We start from the raw sequence: 24,317 nt of genomic DNA, 5'->3' as shown, positions 1-24,317 counted from the left end.
TAGTACGGTGTAGGAACTTGTTAGCAGCGTATGCTGTTTAATCTTGTGAATCGAACAGCAGACCATTTCCAAGTCATTTTACCAAGAAAGGATTTACAATGGCTGCTCTTGATAATTTTGATTTTGAAGATACCTCTTCTTTGTCTGGAACATCCAGCACACATTAATAATCCATTGGTGCTTTTTCAAGACTGTACCAATGAAGTAGCTGCTGCAAAGCCAGCTGTGTCAGCTGTAGGAATAAACACACAAAGCTGAAAATGTATTACACAACTGCCTTGCCAACAAGTGGAAAATCACTACAAGCCATCAACACACCCAGCCTACCAGAACGTTTAAAATTGGCTGAAGACATGGATATTCTTCTTCCTTATGTTGCGATCCGCAAAACTAATTTAACTGAATTTATTACATAGCTTATTTGGTGTGGACTGAAGGGTGGAGAAAAGCCAGTTCTTCCATGGGCTGGAATTCATGCTCTGATCTCCCAGAATACAGTCCCATTGAAGAAGGTTGGGTTTTTACCAGTAATACCATCTCCAGTCACAAACTTAGCAACAGTATACACAGCTCTAATAAAAATTCCAAAATGTATATGCTCACCTTAAAGGCTAGCCTATCCTGGCAATTTTCTGTGATGAAGGTCTTTTCTGTATTGTGGCAGACTTTTTATGAACAATCCAGTGGAATTTGATGACCTTTATCCAATGATGGGCATTTTCCCATGACAAAAGTTGTGTTGTGGTGTGCAGGAAGTTACATCAGTGGACGTGGCATCGAAAATGCACTTATCAAGGCTGGAGTCTTTGGAAGAAATCCTGTCCAGCAGAACTCATTATATTAATTCGTTACAAGGTATGCTCATCATAGCTGAGGCTATGGAAACATTGTGTTGGAATGCTTTTTGGTACAAGAATGACAAATTATGTTTTGCATATCTTATCTCAGGGGTGAACAAGGCACAGGGTGCACTGCATTCGAAAAGACATATTGCAAAGCCAGGCAATGTTCAATACACTCAGTTCAAAGTTCATAGAGTTTGTCGAAGAATGTGAACAAAAATCAGAACTTTGCAAGTACTGTGGAAATGTTTTACATATGATAGCTTTAGTGAAAAACTTGGTACATGCTAATTGCGAAGGTGATTGGGAGTACGTGAAGGGCTGAACGAGTTTGGCGAAGAACCTACGACCCTGCCTCAAAAACAGCTTACCTGGCCACTCTGCATACCTACAAAAAGAGCATCTTGGAAGCTAAGGCGGAATTTTATACTCACAGGATACTGGTTGCAGAGTCTCAATCTAAAGAAATCTTCTCCACCGTTCATGAGCTTGCCTCACCCACCAGAGCCACATCAACCATTCCCCCGTCCCAATCCCTCTGTGACTCGCTTAACGAGTTCTTTATAGATAAAGTGGTAAAAATTAAACATAACATTCCCCAACCCTCCCCTTCCTTTGTGGACCCTTCCCCCCCCCCTTCCACTGTTAAACTGATCAACTTCCCACTCCTCACCACTGATACCCTTCGCCCTTTGCTCCAACGGGTCAAATCAGGCTCACCCCAGGATTTTGCCCCTGCTAGCATACTTAGGGAAATCTACTTAGCCTGCCCCACCCCTCCTTTGACCCTTCTCAACGATTCACTCATTCATGGCCATGTCCCCACCTCACATAAATCGGCAACTGTCATCCCAATCTTAAAAAAATTGGACGCCGATCCCTCCTCTGCTTCTAGTTACCGCCCCATTTCACTCCTCCCCTACCTTGCAAAGGTTCTCGAAACTCATATCACTTCCACACTGAGCACTCACATCGAGGCAAATCATTGCCTCTCCCCCTGCCAAGCTGGTTTTCGTCCCCTGCATTCTACCGAAAAAGTGGTTATTTCAGTCATGGACAAATTGCGTGAAGGAATCGACATCAACCTTCCGCAAGCCCTGGTTCTCCTCGACCTATCCGCCGCTTTTGACACGGTGGACCATACCATCCTCCTCAACCGTGTCAAGGCGGCGGGTGTAGAGGGCCTAGCCTTCTGCTGGCTAAAGTCCTTTCTCGCGGGGAGAACACAGGGAGTCCATTTGGCTGGTTTTTCGGCGGCCTCTCGCAAAGTAGAATGCGGGGTCCCCCAGGGTTCATCACTTTCCCCTCTTTTGTTTAACCTCTACATCTTCCCCCTCATTTTTATGTTACAGCAACTGGAGGTCACTGTGTTCAACTACGCGGATGATCTCCAGTTAATTTTCAATTTGTCCCACTCACCTTCATCCGCCCGGAACGTTCAAACCATTATGACCCTCATCCAAGACTGGATGAACTGCAGCCACCTCAAACTCAACCCGGACAAGACCGAACTGGTCCTGACCGGAGGTGGCTGCAGTCCCTGGTCTTCTTCCTTCTGGCCCCCTTCCCTTGGTGTCCCCCCACTCCCGGTCCCCAAAGTGAAAACCCTGGGTATCTTCCTTAATCCCCAGCTTACTGTTCTCCCACAAGTCAATTCTGTGGTTTCTTCATCTTTTTTCTCTCTCAGAGTGATTCGGAAAGTTTCCCGCTTCTTTTCCCCCCCAGCTCTAAAAATCATCATATTGGCCATGGTACTGTCCCGTATAGACTATGGCAACATAGTCTATAACGGAGCACCTGCATACATGATCCATCGTCTGCAGCTGGTGCAGAATCAGGCGGCCCGCCTGATCCTTGGCCTTCCCAGATACCATCAGGTCACTCCCTTACTCAAATCCCTGCATTGGCTCCCCATAAGAGAGCGGGCCCTGTTTAAACTTGGCTGTCTTACCTACCAAGCTAGAGCGGGCACGGCTCCCGAGTTCATCTGTTCCCTCATCAAACCTTATTGTCCAGGCAGAGAACTCCGCTTGGCCCACTTGGCCCTTCTTACCATCCCCCGCTTCAAAAAGCAGAGAGCGGGCGGAGCGAGATTCGCTGTCCTGGCCCCAACGTTTTGGAACTCTCTCCTGATTGCTCTTCGCACCTCACCCTCTTACCCCCTGTTCCGGAAAAACCTCAAAACTTTCTTGTTCGCCCAAGCTTACCCTTAAATCTACCCTCTGCTGCCGTCCACTGATCACCACTAGCGCCATGAAACCGCTGGGTATGCGAGCGCTGTACAAATGTTTTTAAATTCAAAATTCAAATACGTGAAGACTGTGAAGTCACTGATTACTGCGAATTTGATTGCATACACTACCTGAGATATGGGCCCTGGTATTTGGAAAGAGTGATTAAGCTGGAGGTGGAAAAATATACCTTTACAGAAAAATCATCCAAAGACATTTTGTGGTGAAAGACAGAGAGGGAAGCTTCAATACTGTGGCTCCAGATATGAAACTGGAACAGAAGATTCAGAGATCACAGAAAAACTCCAAGGGAGTTGTTGGTCAGACGTGTAAAAGTAAATATGTTGCTCAATGGCAACTAGTTTACCATGAAGTTGTTTCTATTTGCAATGTTTACAGAGAGATGGCAAATTTAAAATTTATGGACCATCGTTAAACTTTTCCTCACCAAAAACTTTGTGGGAAAGAAAGGGGAACTTTTTAATAAACATATTGACAGCCTTCTTAATTTCATGCAGCAAAAAGGAAACCCTTTTGGAAGTACTGTGTGACCACACAACTTCGTGACCAAACAATATGTGGATAACGATTTAAAGATGAGCTGGAACATGGATCGAAACAATACGCAGAACTGAAGCAGGAGAGATTTGTATTGAAAGAGAAAAAGCTGTTTGACATTATCATTGAAGCTAAACTCCCATGCTTTAAATACCATAGAAAGAGTTTCGTCTAACCAGCCACTACAAAACAGGTTACAAACAAAGAACTTTTACAAGCACATAGAGAGATGGACGTAGCAAAAGAAAGGGGTGAATTTATCAAGGACATTCTGTTGCAGGATCCTCTTCCAACAAACACATTACTTAATGGAGATGCTGCAACCAAACCAGTGAAACACAAACTCGTACAAGTGCTTGAAAGCTTTCACCTGAAGAATTTCAATTCGAAAAGTTGTCCTCAATAAAAACTACTGTTGCTGTGGACTATATGTCACATTTGCGAATGGTCAAGATTTCATCCATGCAAAACTTCGGAGAGGTTAGTCAGACTGTTCTACATATATCAAAGTCAGTGTGTACCTTGAAAGAGTTGCCCTTGTCTTTCACAGTTATCTTGAACGATCATTTAAAGAATGTGAGAAAATAAGATGAATGTCTACAACTGGAACAATTGACCTTGCCTGCATAAAAAATTTGACACATATACCTCAGCAACTTGATATATTCTGGTCATCAACATCGAACGAGATGGAGATGCTAAATTGCCAAAACATTGCTGATGCTTCAGTGAACACTCAATTTCCAGTTATTGTAAGTAGAATGATTCTCAATGAGGCGGTGGTGTCTGAAGAGAAATATTCAAAAGTTCAGGGCCCTATTTTTCAAGAACAGCAAATTGGAGGGAACTGAATTTCGTGCTGTACCACATGTTGATTGGGCTGTTTGAAATAGTTCATTGTACTGTCAAATGACACAGATGTTATTGTTGTGCTACTTAGAATTGTTGCAATGTGCATTAGTCAAGGATTGTCAGAGTAATGGATTTGTTATGGAACAGGGGAGAAAAGACACATAATCCTGCTTCATATTCCGTACAAGAAACTTGAGCCAGAGATGCCCAGTGTTCTTATCAATAGCACAAACAAGAAAGGGTACCTGGTTGTCTGCTTTACCGCTATTTATTTTGGGCGGAGAACAATGACCGCTAGGTTCAAATGCTTATGATGTGTGAATTACATTTCTTTCATAATTAATTCAAACATATTTGTCGTGGACATTCACTTCATGCCTGAGATGCGATACATATTAAGTACAAAGCTTGTGATTTGCATATATAAATAATGTGAATAGACAAACAAAACACTCCAGCAATATTTATAAAAACAGTCGTTAATGTAATGTACAAAGTGCGTGAAATTACAACAGCAATAAACAATTATTATAAGTTCCAAATTTTCCTATCAATCAGCGTTTTTTGAAAAGGAACTGTAACCACATGGGAAAAGTTGCTTCTCCAAGGGGTCCATCATGGATTGCCCACCCTCACCGGAGAATAAGAATAAACAATTGCCCTATGTGGTAAAGACAGAGGGAAATGGCCAACGCGTTCTTAATCCCTGCGATGATTCACAGTATTGTCATCAGGGCATGAGAGCACGGTGTAACCTGAAGTTAGAGGTGTCACTGCAATGGAGATTAATTACTTTGGCTCGTGTCACAGGACATTAAAAGTCAGAGAAGGGCACCAAGGAAATTATTTATTGTTGAGGGTCGTCAACCGGCAAATGAGCCGTCAGAATTAGTATTATGCCACCAATCCCATTTTCATTTATTGTTTAAGCGGATCATGTGGCAAACTTGTTTGATGAAAACGGCTTCAATAATCGGTTGCATACGCCGTGTTTTTTGAGTATTAACTTGAAGTTCCGACAGGACTTCGTCCCGCAGTCTGTTTACTTTGAAGCTTACTTGTCAAGGCACATATTCTTAAGGGTGATGACTCTATGAGCAAAATTGGAAAAAAGCTTGGAGTTTTAACTGCTGAAACTGTGAAGTTTCTACAAGAATTTGCTGAGACACAAGCAGAAAGTGACTTTAAAGATGTAGGAAAATACTTTGTGCATGTGTGGAAAATGAGTTCTGACTGTCATACATTTGACAATCTTCGGGTACAGTGAGTTCAAGAGATCAGTCCCTCTAAATTACCTTCTACCGACGTCATATTATATCTGTGGACACATTAAAAGATCTTTATACTTATCAGACGATGTGTAATTGTTTTGGATCATGCATATGTAAAGAATGATCTGTGTGAATTTGGTTGGGAAGATATTCATGGGGTACTAAAACCTACAAAATTCCTAAATCCTCTACACACAGAACGTACACTTAAATGTACTTGCAAAACCTGTGCTAATAAAAGATGTCCCTGTCAATATGCTCTTCTTAAATGTTCAAAACATTATTATTTGTTTAATTTCAATATATTTATTTTTCCTTTATTATAGTCGCCATTTTTGAAAATGCCAGAAGGGTTGCTGTGAGGAGTTATTTTCTGTCTCTTAATGAATACTTGACACCAAAACTTATGTTTTGACAGCAAAATGAAGAATAAAGGTTTCAATGTTCCTGAAATATTACATCATCACTGCAACACCTCCGACATTTTTAAAAATGTCGGCCAGAAAAATTCGGCCCAGTTCTGCAATGTGTACCCAAGCCAAATGACTTCCCTAATGATCCAAAAAAACAAATCAAAAACGAAAATCTCTAAAACAACAATTCTTTTACAGAGGTATATCGAGGGGGCGGAAGAATACCAAGTTCTGTGCAGATAGAGTCAGCAACAACTTGTTGAAGCTGGTGTGGGAACAGAATGACCTCAGTGGAGTGTATATGGCTGTGAGGTAAGACAAAGATAAACCCCTCTCAGCCAGCTCATTCTCTTTATTTATGACCACTACAGCCCACTGCAGGAAGCCATCTAAGATTATGCCAGGGGTGGGAGCCAATTAAATTACTTTAATTTTCCCCATAATGATTCCACTAAGACAACCCAAGTGACGAGGAATGGATTAAGAAATATGAGACACATATTTTCGGGTGCAAATGAAAAGGGTATGGCCCCTGGGAACCTGTTGGTATGAATTTCAATGCACATGTCATAATTTAAATGCTTTTCTTCTAGCACCATGGTTATGTCCCGTGTTCCTTGCACCTGTTCTTTTTGAGTCTTGTTGTGCAATAAATATAACAAAGTACTTTTTTATTATAAGTGAAAGAATTTGGCGAGACAGTCGTTATTAAGAGATATTGTTTTGTGTGCTGCGTTCTGAGTCTCGAACCCCATAAAGTCCGGGTCAGACTTGCCTATAGGTCAATCAGGCAGTGCCTGTAGAGTTGGTCTGAAAGGATAGTAAGTGAGCTGTTTTTTGCCTGTTTGTGGGCCTGTGTTATGACCTGTTGGGACACGTTTTACTGTTGATTTCCCTGATATTAAAACAAACATTGTCTGCAGCAAACATAAATGCATACTCTTCTATACCTGCAAACCAATTATACAGCAAATATTTACATGTCTGTTCAAATCTGTCCCAGTTTGAAAACATGGGCCACTTCTAGCTATCAAATTCACTAATGGAAACCATTTTTATTTTGTTGCTTGAGCCCATCCCAGTTCGACCATGATACTATCTCTTTGCGTAAAGCTCAGGCTGGTGGCCTCACAGCCAGAAAGCGAAGTGCTACCGGGATGTACTTGGTGCTCTGTTATTAGTGGTCATAGTAGCTCAAACAACGAACCTCAGTAGTAAAAGACTCAATCCCTACGGTTGCACCTATGAAACCCCCGTGTGCTAACAGAACTTGACCAGACTCTGAAAGTGGTGGTATGGAAGAAATGTTTATTCTACTGGGAAAAATCTGGAGACAAGAATTAAAATGAAAAAAAAATGGGCATTTTCACATTAAGCTGCATTTTCCCAGTTTAGCATTGTCCATTTCTGCACTGGGAAATAAAAGGAGCACTGGGAATATGTCACATAACGATCACATTACTTTTAAGGCCCACTACTGGTAATGTTTGAGATTTCCAAAAAGTGGTACATTTTTTCATAGGAGCTCTATAATGGGTGAAGATTTACTACCTTTTGTGTGAATCGGGTCCACATTTCATCCGTGAAATTGGCTTATGACGATTTGGATTATGTGGCTTCAAGATCATTGTGGTATCTTTTCACAAATCATAAACTAACTTCTGGAGTTAGCCTGTCTTTGACATTTACTCCTGACTCTATAGTTAGGCCTCCATATTTGAAAATCAAAATAGAGCTCCCTTTCAGACCAAAGCAAGTTATGGAAACAATGGAAACTGTGAATATTGACCTGAAAAGACTTTCACATATACTCCTCAAACGACGTAGATTTCTTGGTACTAGAAAATATTTTTGACGATCAAGAGATGTTCCTTCAGTGAGCTCTGCAGACTGCAATTCATTTATTATATGTTTGGAAACTCATGAAGTTGCTGTGACTGCAGGGCACTTTTTTAAAAGTTAAAGTTAGAGAGGGGTTTAGCAAGTCTTTTTTTTTTTAACTTTATTTATTAAGTTTGGCGTTATTCATCTCCAGTACAGTAAATCCAGCAAGGTACAAAATTACAGTATAATTGCTCTAGGTACAGAATGATCCTCTGAACAATTCTAGCAATCGGTCAACAGCATAACAAGAATGAGGACCTTGCAATCCCCGACTGCCCCTTGCGGATCCACTGTGCAGTTACATGTCTCTCAGCGCAGATAAAACTCAATAAAAATTCCCTCCACCCCTCTACCCCCTCCCCTCACCCCACCCCCAATTCTCCACAACCGTACCCTCCCTCCCGCGCCGAGTCCATAGCCCCCCTCCCGTGTGGTCTGGCTTCTTCCTGTATGGTCAAAAAGCGATTCCAAAACACTAAACATAGGGTCTCTGCCAAGTGTACCTCATATTGAGCCAGCACCCGGCGCATCGTCTTGGGGCTGCTCCTCTCCCTGTCCCGAGTCTACCAGTCCTGAGTTAGTGTGTGTCAAGGGGGTATCCTGTCCCACCAGCTCCTGAAACATCGCCCCCCCCAAGCTTGGAGTACCTCGGGTAGCTTCCCGTCCCTCCTCGTGCGCCTTATGTCCTCTTCCTCTGCCAGCGCCCATTCTCTCAGATCTGCCTTCCATCTTTCCAGTATTGGACCCTTAGGGGACAACCAGTGAATTGCAATACGGCATTGGGCCATAACCAGGCCCAGTATTAAAAACCGTCTGCTCACCCTTCGTTTGGGGTCCCGGGGAATTAAGCCTAGGAGGCAGGGACACGGGTCCAAATCTATTACCCATCTCAACACTTTCCCCATGATCTCCAGTATCGACGCCCAATAGAGTTGGAGGACTGGGCATGTCCATACCATATGTATAAAGTCCGCCATGGGGTTAGGGCACCTCGGGAAACGGGCATCCCTGGCATTGTCTATGGTCTGGAGATGCTTAGGGGAGAGGTAGGCCATTTGTATGATATTATATTGGATCTGTTTAAATCGGTTGCTCACTGACACCTTCCTCACACTTTCATGAATTTTTTCCCAGTCACGAGGGGTGATCCCTTGTGGACACGCCTGCTGCATTTTATCTTTTATCGCTTAGGACTGCAGCTGTTTATCCTCTCTCAGGGCTCGGTATAGGTGAGTCACAAACTTTTGCCCCTGCCATTGCCAGCATTGTGACTAGAGTACGAGTGTGCGCCGGGGCATCCGGGAATGTGGGCCAAAGTTGCTGTGCTGTCTCCGCTATTTTAGCATATTGAAGAAACTGCCCCGGGCCAAGCTGAAAGGTGGCAACCGCCTCCTTATTGGTGATAAACTTGTCGTTTGGATACAAATCAGCCAGCATGAGGCACCCTCCTTCCGTCCACTTGTCCAGTGACATGACCCCCGCAATCCCGGCAAAGGACGGCTACAGCCATAGATCCATGTCAGGGGCAAAGGGCTTGGTATGGATGAGGCGTCGCACCACCCGATCCCAGACCGCGGCCGCTAACCGTACTAGTGGGGGGGCGAGATCACGCCGCCTCCCCACCTGCCAAAGCAGTGCTCCCAGTTGCCCATTCCCATACGTCCCTGCCAGCAAGGACCGTTCCCAAGAGGGGTCCGTGTCCAGCCACGCAATCGCGTGCTGCAGTTGCGAGGCAAAATAATACAACTCCAGATTGGGGACCTCTAGTCCTCCTGCGCCCCATCTACATTTTAGGACCTCCAGACTCACTCTGCATCTCTTCCCATTCCATAGTAAAAGGACTAGGAGAGAGTCCAGTTCTCGAAAAACCCGGTGCGCTATCTCATAGAAGGACCCCTGCATAGTGTCCAGACAGCGTGGGAGGATCACCATCTTAATTAGGGCAATCTTCCCCATCAGGGAAAGCTTAAGAGTGTTCCAGAAGGTGATACTTCCCTTTTGACCCTGGATTATCTGTCCCATGTTGTGTTGGAAGAAAGTGGCCGAGTTGCGGCCGATCCAAATCCCCAAGTAGTATTTCATCCACCCACGGGAGTTCCAGCTCCGGACACAGGGTCCCCTCCCATTCTATCTGCTCTCCGATCGCATACAACTGGGATTTCGTGTTGTTTACAGCCAGGCCAGAGGCGGCCGCAAACCTCGTCAATGCGGCCATCAAGATCAGTAATGATTGCAGTGGCCGGCTTAGGTAGATCAGAGCGTCGTCCATGTACAGGGACACCACATGCTCCACCGCCCCCACTTGAATACCCCGGTCCTGAAGCACCGTACGGAGATGGCAAGCCAGTGGCTCCATCATCAGGGCAAAGAGCAGGGGGAGAAGGGGGCACCCCTGTCGGGTTCCCCTCGATATCGATATTTCCTCCGAGACGCATGTACCTGTGCGGATTCTGGCCACCGGTCTAGCATACAGTAGCCGAGCCCACCGCACAAACCCTTCCTCCAGTCCTAGTTTTAAAAGCACCTTCCAGAGGTAGGGCCAGTGGATTGAATCGAACGCTTGTTCGATGTCCAGAAATACCAGAGTGCTTTGCCCGGCCCGACCCTCCAAAGTTTGCATGACGTGGGCCAAGCGGCGGACATTCCGCAAGGTGTTTCGGCCAGGAATAAACCCCGATTGGTCGTCATTGACCAGGCGGCGAAGGTAGGGAAGGAGTCTAGAGGCCAGCACCTGGCTGATAATTTTCAAATCCACGTTCAGCATGGAAATGGGTCTGTAGGATCCCGGAAGGAGGGGATCCTTCCCCGGCTTGGGAATCATAACTATACTCGCCGCTCGCATGGAGTCCGAGAGAAAGCCCTGATCATAGGCCTCCATAGCCTCTTTAAGGAGTTTCGGGAGCAAAACACCCCTGAACTCTTTATAAAGCTCAGCCGCGAGTCCATCCATCCCGGGGGACTTAGCCGTTCGCAGATGGGTGATAGCAGCACGCAGTTCTTCCTCCCGAAGTGGACCGCCCAGTTCCTCCTGACTCTCCGCCTCAATGCAGGGCAGTTGTAACCCCTCCAGAAACCGGTCTATGTCCTCGGCATCCGCTAAGGGCCGCGCTTCCGAATACGTTAGAAATAAATGGGACTGAAACACTTCGTTAATCGCCTGTTGGGTATACACCATTCGGCTCGTTTCGTTTTGCAGCGCCAAAATCGGGTGGGGTTGTGTTTAGTCTCTAATCAAACGCGCCAGTAACCTCCCAGCCTTGTCGCTCTCTGTGTACCAACGCCTCCTACTAGCTGTCCTGTTAAATTTGCCAAGGGAGGCCCAGGTGTCCCCCAGACATTGTTGCGTGGCCGTCCATTCCGGCTGTTGTTCTTTGTCAGTGGGGAAGTCCCTTTCCAATTCCGCCAACCGTTCTTCGTGTTGGCGCAGCTCCTGTTCCAGTACCCGCTTGACCCCTTCTTCCATGGACAGGCAAATTACCCGCACTACCACCTTCATGGCGTCCCATTCAATCGCCTGCGTACTAGCCGACCCCCAGTTGACCTTGAGATATGCTTCGAGCCCTTGCAAAATAGCCTCCTTATACGTGAGATGACCAAAAGCCTCAATATTGAACATCCAGAGCAGGATGCGGGTCCGTGGGCCACCCACCAAGTATGTAGGCAGGAGCGGAGAGTGGTCCAACCGGTAACGTGCCAAATAGTAGGTTTCTTCCACCCGGTCGGTGACCCCGCCCTGTAGAAAGAAATAATCCAGTCTACTGTGAGTGTTGGCAGCAGGCGTGTAGCACGAGTACACCCGGCTAACAGGGTTACGATGCCTCCAGACATCTACCAGGTCATAGCCACGTAGCATCTGGGTCAGCGCCTCCCTCATTTTTGGGTTTCGCGTCTAACATAGGGCGACTCCTGTCTAGATCTCCATCAAGAGCACAGTTAAAATCCCCTGCCACAAGGAGCTCCCTCTTAGGGTCTATATCTAGATGACCCAGCATTCGACTCAAGAACTCTCCATCATCAACATTGGGGGCATACACATTTACCAAACATACATCACGGCCATCCAAAGTGCCCACCACTATTACGAACCGTCCCTCTGGGTCCAACTTTGAGCAAACAGCTTTAAAAGGAACCCCAGGAGCCACCCATATTAGGGCCCCCCTGGTAAACCCAGAGTAGGACTTAGCAAAGAACAGCCCACCCCAACGACGCTGGACATACTTAAGGCAGTCTCCCCAGAGGTGCGTTTCCTGGAGGAAAGCAAAGCTGACACCATACCGGCGGTGATAGGTGGCCACCCTGATCCGCTTGACCCTATTATTGAGCCCCCTAACATTCCAGGTCATCAGTTTATATTTACATGCCTCACCTGTCATGGTGTTGTTGTTTCTGACTTAGTACCCCCCCATCTGAAAGCCCTTGGAACCCCCCCCCCCACAGTGCGACATGCCCTTCAGCAGGTAGACCATTTGGACATTGCAGAGTACGTGACCCCCAACAGGGTAAACCAACCAGACATTTCAAAACAAGGTTATAAAAGGACACGGCAGCACCCCCCAAAACCAAAACAAGGAACTTCAACATCACCCACCCACAGGCGGTAGCACCGCATCCCCCAATCTGAAGCCGGTCAGGAGACCACGAACCCCGCCCCAAATGTGACACCCCCCTTCAGACCCCCTGTCAACTTGAAATTAGTGTATTCACAAGCCAAGCACAACAATAGAGAGTGTCTTCCCCTTGTAGTTGAACGTTCAGCCGACTGCCTGGTACCATGCTGCCCTGCCCGGCCGAGTCCCTGCCAGCTACCTCGGCACACTACAATCGGCCACTTAAAGTAAAATTGGCACAATAGTACTAACATTATAAGAAACAGGTTTATCCCCCCCCGTCCCTCCACCATGATACTCCCATTACTCCGGAGAACAGTCTGATCTCTAGGTCAACAGGCTGCAGCAATCCCCCAAGTTTAAGGTAGTAAGATACTCACAGTGTCCAGGACCCCCCGCGTTTCCTTCGGACCACCCGAGTTACCAGTCAATTGTCCTGCGCAGATTCGACCACTGGACTGGCTGCACCCCCCGAGTCCGAATGGGTTTCCTGCACCAAGCAGAGTGGGGAAAAATGGTTTTGATTTAGGATTGTCACCTGGTCCGTCTGCAGGGTGCCATCCGGGCCCACCATGATGCGTTCATTCTCCGTCATGGCACGGTCTCCCCGGGGTTGACTCTCTGCACCGTGTCTTCGGTTCCGTCGTCGTGCACTTCGCCATCGCTGTTCTTGCCAGCCCTGCGTGTGGTCCAGGCCCGCCAGGCCTAACGCGTCCATCCAATCCTCCGCCGCCGACCGGTTGTCGAAGAAGTGGGTCCGCTCACCATGCAGCACTCGGAGCCTGGCCGGGAACAGCAGGCTGTACTTAATATCCTGAGCCCGCAACCATCTTTTGACCTGAAGAAAGTCGTTCCTGAGGTCTTGCACCTTCCTTGTGTAGTCCAGGAATATATGGATGTCGTGGTTGTTAAACCTGGGCGGGCCGGTCCTGCGGATATGTTGTAGGATCAGATCCCGGTCCCTAAAATTGAAGAACTGGGCTATTATGGCTCTGGGTGGAGAACCCGGTTTCAGAGGCGGACCCAGGGTCCTATGGACCCTCTCGATTGCGAACAGCTTAGAAAGGCGCAGGTTCAAGAAGACCTTGCTGATCCAATCCTCAAGAAACAGGTCCGCTGCCGGCCCCGCTTCACGCTCCGGGAAACCCAAAAATTGGAGATTGTTCCGTCGGGACCGCCCTTCTGCATCCTTGGCCCGCTCCTCCAGTCGGCTGGTATGATCCTGGAGGGCCGCAATTGTTTCCTTCATCTGCCGGACCTCAGTCTGTAACAAAGCCACATTCCCCTCTGTGGTGGTGACCCTGTCTGCCACCTTTCAAAGGTCAAGGCGCAGGTGGTTGATGTTCATGGCCATCCCGTCCATCCTAGGTTCCCGTGCCGCCCTGGAGTCGCGTATCGCTGCGAGGATATCAGCTTTATCCCGGGCCGCCGCCTCCGTCTGGGCCTCCACCCTCCGATCCATGCCTGGGCGCCCTGTCGCAGAGGGGCCCAGGACAGTGTACTGAACTATCTTGTTCGCCTGAGCAACCCTCCTTGCTGGGCGTTCCTTTCTCATAATACTGTGGTCACTGAGGGCGATCCACCGGGCTCCACCCAGGGGGGACCTATGCACCAGATGTTGTCACTTCACAAGTTGCAGTACGGCTCCAATCGCAATGACCCAGGGTCCGGCTGGACTATCCTTTGGGCACCCACAGGCCCAGCTCCAAGTCGGTTTTTGGTCCCGGCGCCCCGGGGCACGCAGGTACCGCCGCGGGGTCACCCGAGCCCTGGCACTGCTACAGGGCAAGGCGGGGGGAAGGGTGATGCCTCAATTGCAAGCGTCCGGTCTGCAGGCCACCGTGCTCCACCCGGCCACAACCACCAGTCTTCGCACCCTCTCAACCAGGGGGGGGTCTCAGCCCACCCCACAGGACCACCTCTTATCTCTGCCGGTCCTCCTCACTGCCGGGGGCTCCCGCAATCCTTGTAGGCCGCAATCGGGGTGCAGGGGGGGAGGAGAAAACAACAACCCCCAAGCAGTCCAGTCCCAGCGACAGGCTGCAGAGTGACTCAGGGCCTTTTGGAAAGGAAGTAGGCTGCGCCGCCGTAAGCTGTCCCCCTCAGAGCTCCCACGCCGGGGTCCTAACACTCCTACCGCTATCTGCCCCTCACCGTCTGTCGCCGACTCCACGGACCACCAGGAGATCGCGGCAGTCCCTCCCGCACGTCTGCGGGGCCACGCGGCACTTCAGGACAGCCGGGGGGCTGAAGCCCTACCCCGAACCGTCTCGTCGGCATTCGATCCCCGGGGTCAGGAAAATATCCTGGCTTCTCTCCGCCGGCCGCGGGGGAGAGAGAGAAGCGCCGCAGTCGATCTCTCCAAGTTTGCAGGCCCAGTCCCGGCGTCCCAGACAGCGTCCCGGGGCACGAGAAGGTATGGAGGCCTCTCCTCCAGATCTCGCGGGGGGTCAGACACCAGGGTCCACAGCGGCCCCTCTCGCAGCCGCTCCGCAGCACCACCGGATATGGAGATTGTCCTGTCCGGCCCTCCTCGGCAGCCCAGCGGCTCTAGCGGGGGCGCTCAGCCGCCCGAACAGTTTCCAGTCCTCCAGTGCCCTCAGGGTGAGGGGGCCGCCATTTGTTCGCTGTATGCTCGACCAGGATCGGGACAGGCCACCGGGTCCCCAGCCTCTGCCGACAGACCTGTTCTCCCCAAAACAGCGCAGGTCAGGTCAGGGGGGGGCTCCACACCCCAGGAGCACCATTTTTACGATTCGCCTGTGCCAGGATAATGTAGAATTAGCAACCTTAGGGCAGGAGCAGGGCTAAGACATTAAAAAATCGGGCTGACTAGAACATCTTTAGTATGCCCCTCCTCAGAACCTGAGGACCCCATAACTGAAGAAATATATGTAATCAATTCAATTCAAAAGGCTTTTATTCAGGTTGTCAAAACAATGCATATAAGCAGAAAACATACATTGAAAATAAAACATCAAAAATACAAATAACACATTACAGTTTTGGTGCTATCGTCATAAAAACAGAAATGTCAATAAATGAACGATACATTCCTCCACAACAGAATACATATATTCCAAGCCATGCACCCTTCAGGGAATACGGCATATCTATTTTAAATTTCATCTTACATGATTTTCGGTCAATTCAGTATACTAGATTTGTGTCAGTGCAAAAACAGCAATAAAAAGTACTTCAGTCTCTGTGCAAAATATGCAACCATAAAGTGCAAAAATACTTCATTTAATACAGTATAAGATCTTATTTTTTTGATACAAGTTTTACTGACAATAAATTTTCCCTATACTTATCTAATACAAAAATCATTATAAAACGACATATTAAAATTCAGTTATGTACAATAAAATACTTAGACCTCTCTTATAAAAAAAGGTCAGAATTTACCTACAGAATGATGGTATAATTGATGTGAGGTGACTATACGATAATTACAGTGTCAGATAATGATAGATTTCCTTGCGGATATATATTTCATTATATACGTGGCAACAGAAAAGCAAATGTCTGGGCGTTCTAATGATGTAATTCATTTCATTGCCGAATTGGTGGATTGAACATTAAATTTTATGAAAATCGGTTTCAAATAAAATAACCTTAAGAAATGATAAAATTTGCAAAACAATAAAAAATGGCAGCAGCTTTGACGTGAGGGTTGGTCATATGGGCAAATTGAATTAGTGCCAATTTTCATGTGTGGGAATGCTACAAGATGGTGAACAATGCCTAGCCTAAGGCGCGTTAAAACAAATCTATGCGAGTTGTGCGTGACCATGGATAAGTAGTCCTGAAAATCATTTTTCAGATTTAGCTCTTGATAAAAAACAACTGTCGCAAGCGTCCTAGACTGCTTTACTCTGTTCTCCCTCATGTGTAATGAAAACATTTCTTTCAACTCCTTCTTAGAGATAGTAGCGGCAGACTCAGGTGCCGACAAGATCTTGTTGTTAAATAGAATACAATACCAGTGTTGGATATATGTCAACCATGGAATGCTCAAAAAATGGTCAAGCCTTAAGCAGTCTCTGATTATTTCTTGAGTAAACAGTGTTTCTGGTTTTGACCATGTAGATCGCCAAAGTGTCAGAGGACGCAGGGCTGCTAAGTCTGTGATAAAGTTAACGCCTACCTCCTCATGCACAAGTATAGTTGAAGCTGATGGGGGGACACACAGAGCTCTCTTTAAGAATTTGTTTTCATCACATTGCAGGGTTTTTCCCCAGTGATAACCCCAGATTCCTGCCCCATATAGAGCGGAACACACACATCTGGCATTGTAAATTGTTATCAGATCCTTAGTTCTTCTGGGCCCGCCTAACTTGGTAGAAAAACTAAAGATGCTATTTGTATTCATAGTCATCTTTAAACCTATGTTGTTAAATTTGTTTGTCCATTTCCCATCGCTGGAAAATGTTATCCCTAGGTAACAAAAGCTCTTTACAGTTTGCAGCTTCTCATTGTCTATAAAAAAGGAGTTTACTAATTTATTTTTAGTCCCACATGACATGGCAACACTCTTACTTTTGTTGATTTTGAATTTCCTGCTCTTTATAAAAACTACAAAATTTTCTATAAGACGCTGTAATCCGATTTGGGTACGGGATATTAAAACTGCGTCATCTGCATATAGTAAAATTGGGACCACCGTACCGTCTATATGCGGAGCATCAGCTGGATTTTGGCCTAGGGTTGAGTCTATTTGATTAATAAATAGTGAGAATAAACGTGGCGCCAATACACAACCCTGACGTATACCTCTTGTAACCTTAAAAAAAGGGGTACATTCTCCAGATGAACCATATCGGACTTTACAGGACAGCCTTTCATAGAGCCTTGCTAAAAAGTGGACTATTTCTTTGGGTGCCCCTAGCTCTAGAAGAATCGCCCATAATGTGGCGTGATCCACGAGATCGAAGGCACTGCTCAGATCCGCAAAACAAAGAAATAAATGGCCCTCCTTTGCAACAGTATATTTATTGAGCAAAAGATCAAGATTAGCACACTGTTCTAGGGTACCTAGACCCTTTCTAAAACCATATTGTGCCCTGGATAAGATATCCTGCTCTTCAACCCAGGTTTCCAATCTCCTTAACATAACTCTACTCATCACCTTGATAGAAGCGTCTAACAAGGAGATGGGGCGATAATTGCACGCCTCAGATTTGGACCCCTTCTTGAAAAGCGGTATGATTAACGAGTGACCCCAGGTTAACGGTAACTGCCCAACTGCTGCCATATTAAAAACCCTTACTAGGATGAGAGCCCATAGATCCATTGCGGTTTTATATAGGTCTATAGGGACTCCATCCGGTCCGGGTGCTTTGCCCCCTTTACTGTTTATTAAACCTTCATATACCTCCTCTAAGCTAATTGACAAAGGTAATGAATGCCAGGTGGATATTTCACTGCCTTTCAGCTCTAGGGAGCTCCTTGTTGGGTTGAAAATCTTCGTAAAATGCTCAATCCATTCATTACATTCAACATAAGAAGTTAATTCAGGCGTACTATCGCTCTTTAAAAAAGGACTATTTACTGTCTCCCAGTAAAGCTTGCTGTTGTTTGTTTCTGCTGCAGAATTTAAATTAGTCCATTCCTCATCCTGTAGACTTTTTTTCCTGTTAAAAATAGCTGCATTATAATCTAAACGTAGCAATTTGATGATTACAATATTATGGGGTTTGGCGCTCAATGCTTTTTTTAGATCTTGTAATGCCCAGGTACAATTATCATCGAACCATCCTGTTTTTGCAATCCTGTTCGCCCTACTTTTTTTAGTAAAGATATCTTCTATGGTGCCATTCATCTTAACAAAGTCATCCAAAAAAACACATGCAACGACTTCATCACTTAAACAGATATCAATTTCTACGCGGCATTTCCTCACCACCTCTTCATGTTTCTTTTGAGGATCACTGCCTGCCCATTTTATTCTCATTCCGTTTGGTCTAGTGGGTACTACATTAGTGACATAATTATTATCACAGGACTCTTTATTTCCCCAACATAACAATGATATACGGATGCTATTGAGGTCACTTAAAGGTTGCTCCGTAACTCAAAGGTTTGAGTACTCAGTGTTGTTGGAGAGCAAGATGTGATCAATACTAGTGTTTGTGTTTCTGCCTGTAAAGGTCAGACAGGGGATATTTTCCATGTTCTTGGAGCAGTTCAACAGATCCAAGTTGAAATTAGCCAGTAATTTATTCAGGGCTGAGCCATATTTAAAGTGGGGGAAATGGAGGTCATCCCCACCCTCCCCATTACCAGACTCCTTTCTAAGGCCACAAGAATTATTTGTGGCCATTGGGCAGGGCTTGATGTTAAAATCACCTGCCCATAGGATGATCGCCTGTTTACTGGATACCGCAAGGGCCTTCTTGATTTCCCTCTCCAAAGGATAAAGGATTTCCCCTCTACTGTTGCTAAAGTTGTTATTGTAATAATGGATCATTATTAGATCTTTACCTTTACTAAATTTTAGACGGAGCACCTGACTTTTTGTTCCGTCTGAACTATAGCTTTTAGTTTGGCAGATGGTTAATTTATTTGATACTAGTAAAAGGAGACCACCCTTTGCTCATCCAGCCGCAGAATTAGCCGCAGTTACCCAATGTGACGTATAGCCCTCTACAAAAATGGTTTCTTTGCACCATGTCTCTTGGAGACAAATGATATCAAAGCCACCAGTAATGAAACCCTTCCAGAATGGTGTACCTAGCTTACTTTTGAGACCCGCTATGTTCCAGGTAACCAAACTGTAGCCCGAATCCTGGCCCAAATCTTGGCCAGGAGTATTTTTTGATAGTTCGACTACAGGGAGGGCAGATTGATTTGCATGTATAATTATTGGTCTTTCTAAAGTAGTTAAAATAGGAGTTTGTACCTGCCCTAGTTCATTAGATTGCTCATCCCCGATACTGGTCAAATCCGTAAATATTCCATTGCCCAGGTGTGAGGACTTCAGCAAAAGCTCACTACTGAGATTGACTATATCTGGTATTATTGACCAATGGGGTAAACTTACTTAGACTATGCCCAGTGGCAATGGATGTCAATCGTTATCCTCCAAGGAGTCAAAAACCTGGTATCTATTGTGTGTTGGAACTAGATAGCGGGAAAGCTGCATAGATGGAGAAATTATATTACTGTTGGTGGAATTGTTGTTAGTGTATAGTGTTGGAGCCAGTAGGTGTCTATAAAAATATCCCAGGGGGAGGAGGGTTGTATTAAACTCCCAGGGCGATGGGGGTGGGGCATTGACAAGGCTGTTCTTAGCCCAGTGGGGGGATCTGAAATGTATAATTATTCAGTCCCCCTCAAACTTTTTTCTGAGGGGACCCACCCAACCAACTCTTTGTTTCAAGATAATTTGGTTCGCTCCTGACTCTGGGTAATTACATTTGTTAATGAGCCAGTTTAGAGTTTTGTTTTTAAGTGCTTCATGAGTTTCCGTTTGCCCCTTCCTCAGTTTGGGGATATTGACTAATACTGTGACATAAGCGCTTTATTCTTGGGGGAGATTGATAATAGCGGGAATTTGCATAACGGAATCATTCTTCGGGTCTATTTGGGGTTTGCTAACTTGATGTGCCGTTGGAGGATTCCCCACTGCTCGAGTGCCTGCATCAATGGGTGGTGGGGCTTTCACTAACTTGGAGCCTCCTGTTGTGTTATTAGTCTGGGTTTCATTGGTTTTAGGACCCGTTTTGGGGCTGTTAGTAGTTGCTCCTGTATTCCCCTTAGTTTTGTTGTTCCTATCTGAATTAACTTTACTTCCATCGGGCGGGATCCGCTAGCCAAAAATTGGTGTGCCTCTCTATGATACCTTCTATTTTATTACTTAGTTTATCTACTTCCTTGACCAGCTTATCCATCTTATTATGCAGTGGTCTGATCAGTTCCGTCATTTTATCAAGGATAACTTCTAGGCTATAGCTAGCAGGTGGCAATGCAGATCTTAACTTGGCCCTTGTACGAGTGCTAACCATATTCCCAGTTTCGTTGGCTTTTCTTTCCCTTTTACCTGGTCCCAAAGTTTTCTTACTGCTACCTTTCCGTTTGACCTGGGGTGAGGGTGAAGGGCTGGGGCTGCTGTCCCTGACGGACAATCTTGGTGAGTTAGGGATACATGAACTAGGAGTGCCCCTAATGCTGGTATTCTCTGGCACAACCACTTCTATATCAACCTTTGTTGTAAGGTTTGATATGTTTCCCGGGATTGACTGGTCTGGTATAAGAATGCTAGATCCCATAGATAGCCTCCTTTCAGTACGATCAATTTCTTAGTTAAGGGCTGTTACAGCCTTAACTAGATAATTGTTGATGGTGTTACAGGCATTATCTAGTGCAGGCTTAGCTCGACGTCTTGCCATTATCAAAATATAGAAATATCCGAGCTTTTACACCATATGCTGTAGCTCTGGTCAACAAAGATAGCAGTAAAGAATGTAATTTTCCAACATTAATATGATACAATACAGATTATGCCGAATCACAATATCCTAATACTTCAGACCTTGTTCGGGGGGTGTCCCAGCCCAGCCTCGTCTGGTCCCGGATGGCCACAGACAGCCCGTCCTTTGCCTGGGCTTAACCCGGCACGGTCCCGCGACGCGGGGGCTGTGCTCCTTTTTATGCGCCTCCTGGCGCGAGAAATGCGGGTGGCGGCGGCTTCCGCTGCGGAGGCATCTGGGAATTGCAGTCAGGATGTCCGTGAGCCCCTCTCCACACTGCAGCCGCTGCTAGATGTGGGCTGCGGTGGCAGGAGGCAGACAGGCAGCAGCTGCGGTAGTCAGGGAAGGCAGCAGCCGACAACCGATGCGACCCAAGGTATGCCCCCAAAATGTTGAGGTCCCCCGCATTTTTCAGGACCGTGCCAGTTTTCAGAAGCGCATGCGTTCAGCATCTCCTGCCGCGCGCAGCTCCACTGCACTAATCAAATTACACCGAAAGTAAGGGGCAGATTCACAAGGACTGGCGCATCCCTGCATATTAGCAGGGATGTGCCTGTACCGATGCGACACGCACTTCTAACCTTGCTCCACCACGGATGTGTCACATTTACAATGCGGCCAAATGTGGCACTGGAATGCGTGTCGCATCTGATGGCGTAAGGGCGGCACATCGATGGAGTCATGTCTCAAGCACGACCCAACTCCAGCAATGTTCACGGACAGTTGATATTTAACGTGCTGTGTCACTCCTTACGCCTGCTTCAAATAGGCGTAAGGTTTTGTCGCAGTGGCCTCCGAAAAGTGACTCCGTGAAATCTTGTGGATTTCAGTGCGTCACTTTTGCGAGGCTTTTTCTGACAGAACGCCCACCCTGCATACATTAAACCTGATGCAGGTTTAATGTGGCACAGGGCTTTACAACGTGACCCATCTCCCTAGATGCGTCAACTTGTATATGTCGCAACAGCGGCATAAATGTGTCGCAAGGGGCTTGTAAATCTGCCCCAAAAAATGCAAAGATGGTGGAACTGCGTGCTTAATCAGAGCTTGAATTCTGGAGACCCAGCCTTCTCCTATTCACCGTGGCCATAATATTTTGCCATTCTCAAATTATCGGACACGTCTGCCTTGGCGGGCCTGCTTGTCTGAATTCAATGCGCACTGCTGGGTGCCATTCACAAACTGACACATAACTGTTCAACTTAGTTCATGAAATAATGCTTCATAGTGCTATAAATTGATTGGTGACAACATAATGTGCTGCTTTGTCTTAAGACAGGAACAAATAAAAATTCAATTTTCTATTTTAAGCGTCACCCAAAGCTTCAGAATATAAAATAGAACATCCGACATTAAGAAGAATGAATATGGAGTGAGGGAACAAATCTGCTCCATGAATTAAACATAAAATGGTGCTTAATGCTCACACTGCTTTAAAATGAGTATTTAATTTGCACAGTGTGTTATAAGTGTCAGAATCCCTTCCTCTCTCATTTAAAATGTAAGTCTCTGCAGAATAACTTAAACGCTCAAGGTCATGTGTGGAAGCATTTCTCTTGTTGGACGCTGTGACCTTTCACAGACTTTTGTTGCAACATATAACGAGAATTCTTATACTCGTTATGTACCACGCGGTGTTTTCCATACTGATGGGCGACTTGTTGGCAACAGTGACTCTGCTCTGCAATGTATCCGAAGGAGAAAAGCGGCCCATCACATATTCCTTGCATGGTGATACACCCAGGGCCGGACAGGCCTTTTATTTAACCGGGCATTTCCCTGTAGGATGGAGCCTCTAGAGACCAGATTTTAGAGCAAGGGGGGGGGGCTCAAGCCACGGTCGGCAGTGGGAGTGCTTGCAGGGCGGTGACGTGGGGAGGGGAGGGGTAGGGTAGGGGGTAGTAATGTATGGATTACTGAGTTTTACAGGTAAGTACACATTTAAATAAAGAAAACAAATTTCATTATGCGCACTGCATCGCATTTGGGGATGCAGTGCGCTCAACAAAATTCATTTTATTTATTTAAATGTTTACTTACCTGGGAAGCTCCGTAATCCATTCATTACTACCCCCCACCCTGCCCCTCGCCCTCCCTACGTCACCGCCCTGCAGGCACTCCCACTGCTGGCCGCGGCTGGGGGGCTCCTGGTGTGTCTGCCACTTTCCCCATCTACTCCTGGTTATTTGCAGCAGGCACGGGAATGCTTCAAGAGAGGGAGAGAGGGGGAAGGTAGGGAGATTGCGATCAGACAGGGTGAAGGTGGGGGGCCGGGCGTTCTCCAACATGCTCCCAGCTTTATGGAACAAATTGGATTCAGATCTTAGGAAGGAAAGTAACTTACTTCTCTTCAGAAAAAAGCTAAAAACTGTGTTGTTTAAACAAGCATGGAGTAGCTCTTAGGTGCACAGCTGGTTTCAAGTGAATGTAACATCTCATCACGCAACATCTTTCACGTAAATCTGGACAGACAGAGCTTAGAGACCCCTGTGGTTATAACGCGCCATACAAATTAAATAAATAAATAAAATAAATAAGAATGAATGAATGGAAGAGAGATTGTGCTAGGAGATGAAGGACAGCCGCAGCCGGCAGTGGGAGTACCTGCAGGGCGGTGACATGGGGAGGGGGAGGGGCAGGGTGGGGGGTAGTAATGTATGGATTACAGAGCTTCCCAGGTAAGTAAACATTTAAATAAATAAAATAAATTTCGTTGAGTGCACTGCATACCCAAATGCAATGCAGTGTGCACAACTAAATTCGTTTATTTATTTAAATGTTTACTTACCTGTAAAACTCCGTAATCCATACATTACTACCCCCCACCCAGCCCCCCCCCTCCCCACGTCACCACCCTGCAGGCACTCCCACTGCCGGCCATGGCTGATGAAGGGAGTGAGGCTTGTTTGATTATTTCTGCCAATGTGCAACAACGTTGAATCAATCCAAGGCAGGTAAATGTAGGTTCTTTTTTTAGGATGGTAATAACAGACCTTAGCCACCTCTTCTTCCTCCAGTCCATATGTAGTGTAAATGCAAAACAGTACTATCCAAGCAATCCATTATACATTCTCAGGAGAACCCAGCTAACATTTCATGGTGGAAGATACCACACATTTCTCTCCCTTAAAACATTTAGAGAAAATGCAACTAAACCTAGAGAACTACTTACATTGTTCAGTGTT

Source organism: Lissotriton vulgaris, chromosome 3_1 (assembly GCF_964263255.1).
Source record: "Lissotriton vulgaris chromosome 3_1, aLisVul1.2, whole genome shotgun sequence".
NCBI lineage: Eukaryota > Metazoa > Chordata > Amphibia > Caudata > Salamandridae > Lissotriton > Lissotriton vulgaris.
The sequence above is the reverse complement of the archived record's forward strand: the minus strand, read 5'-3'. Positions refer to the sequence as shown.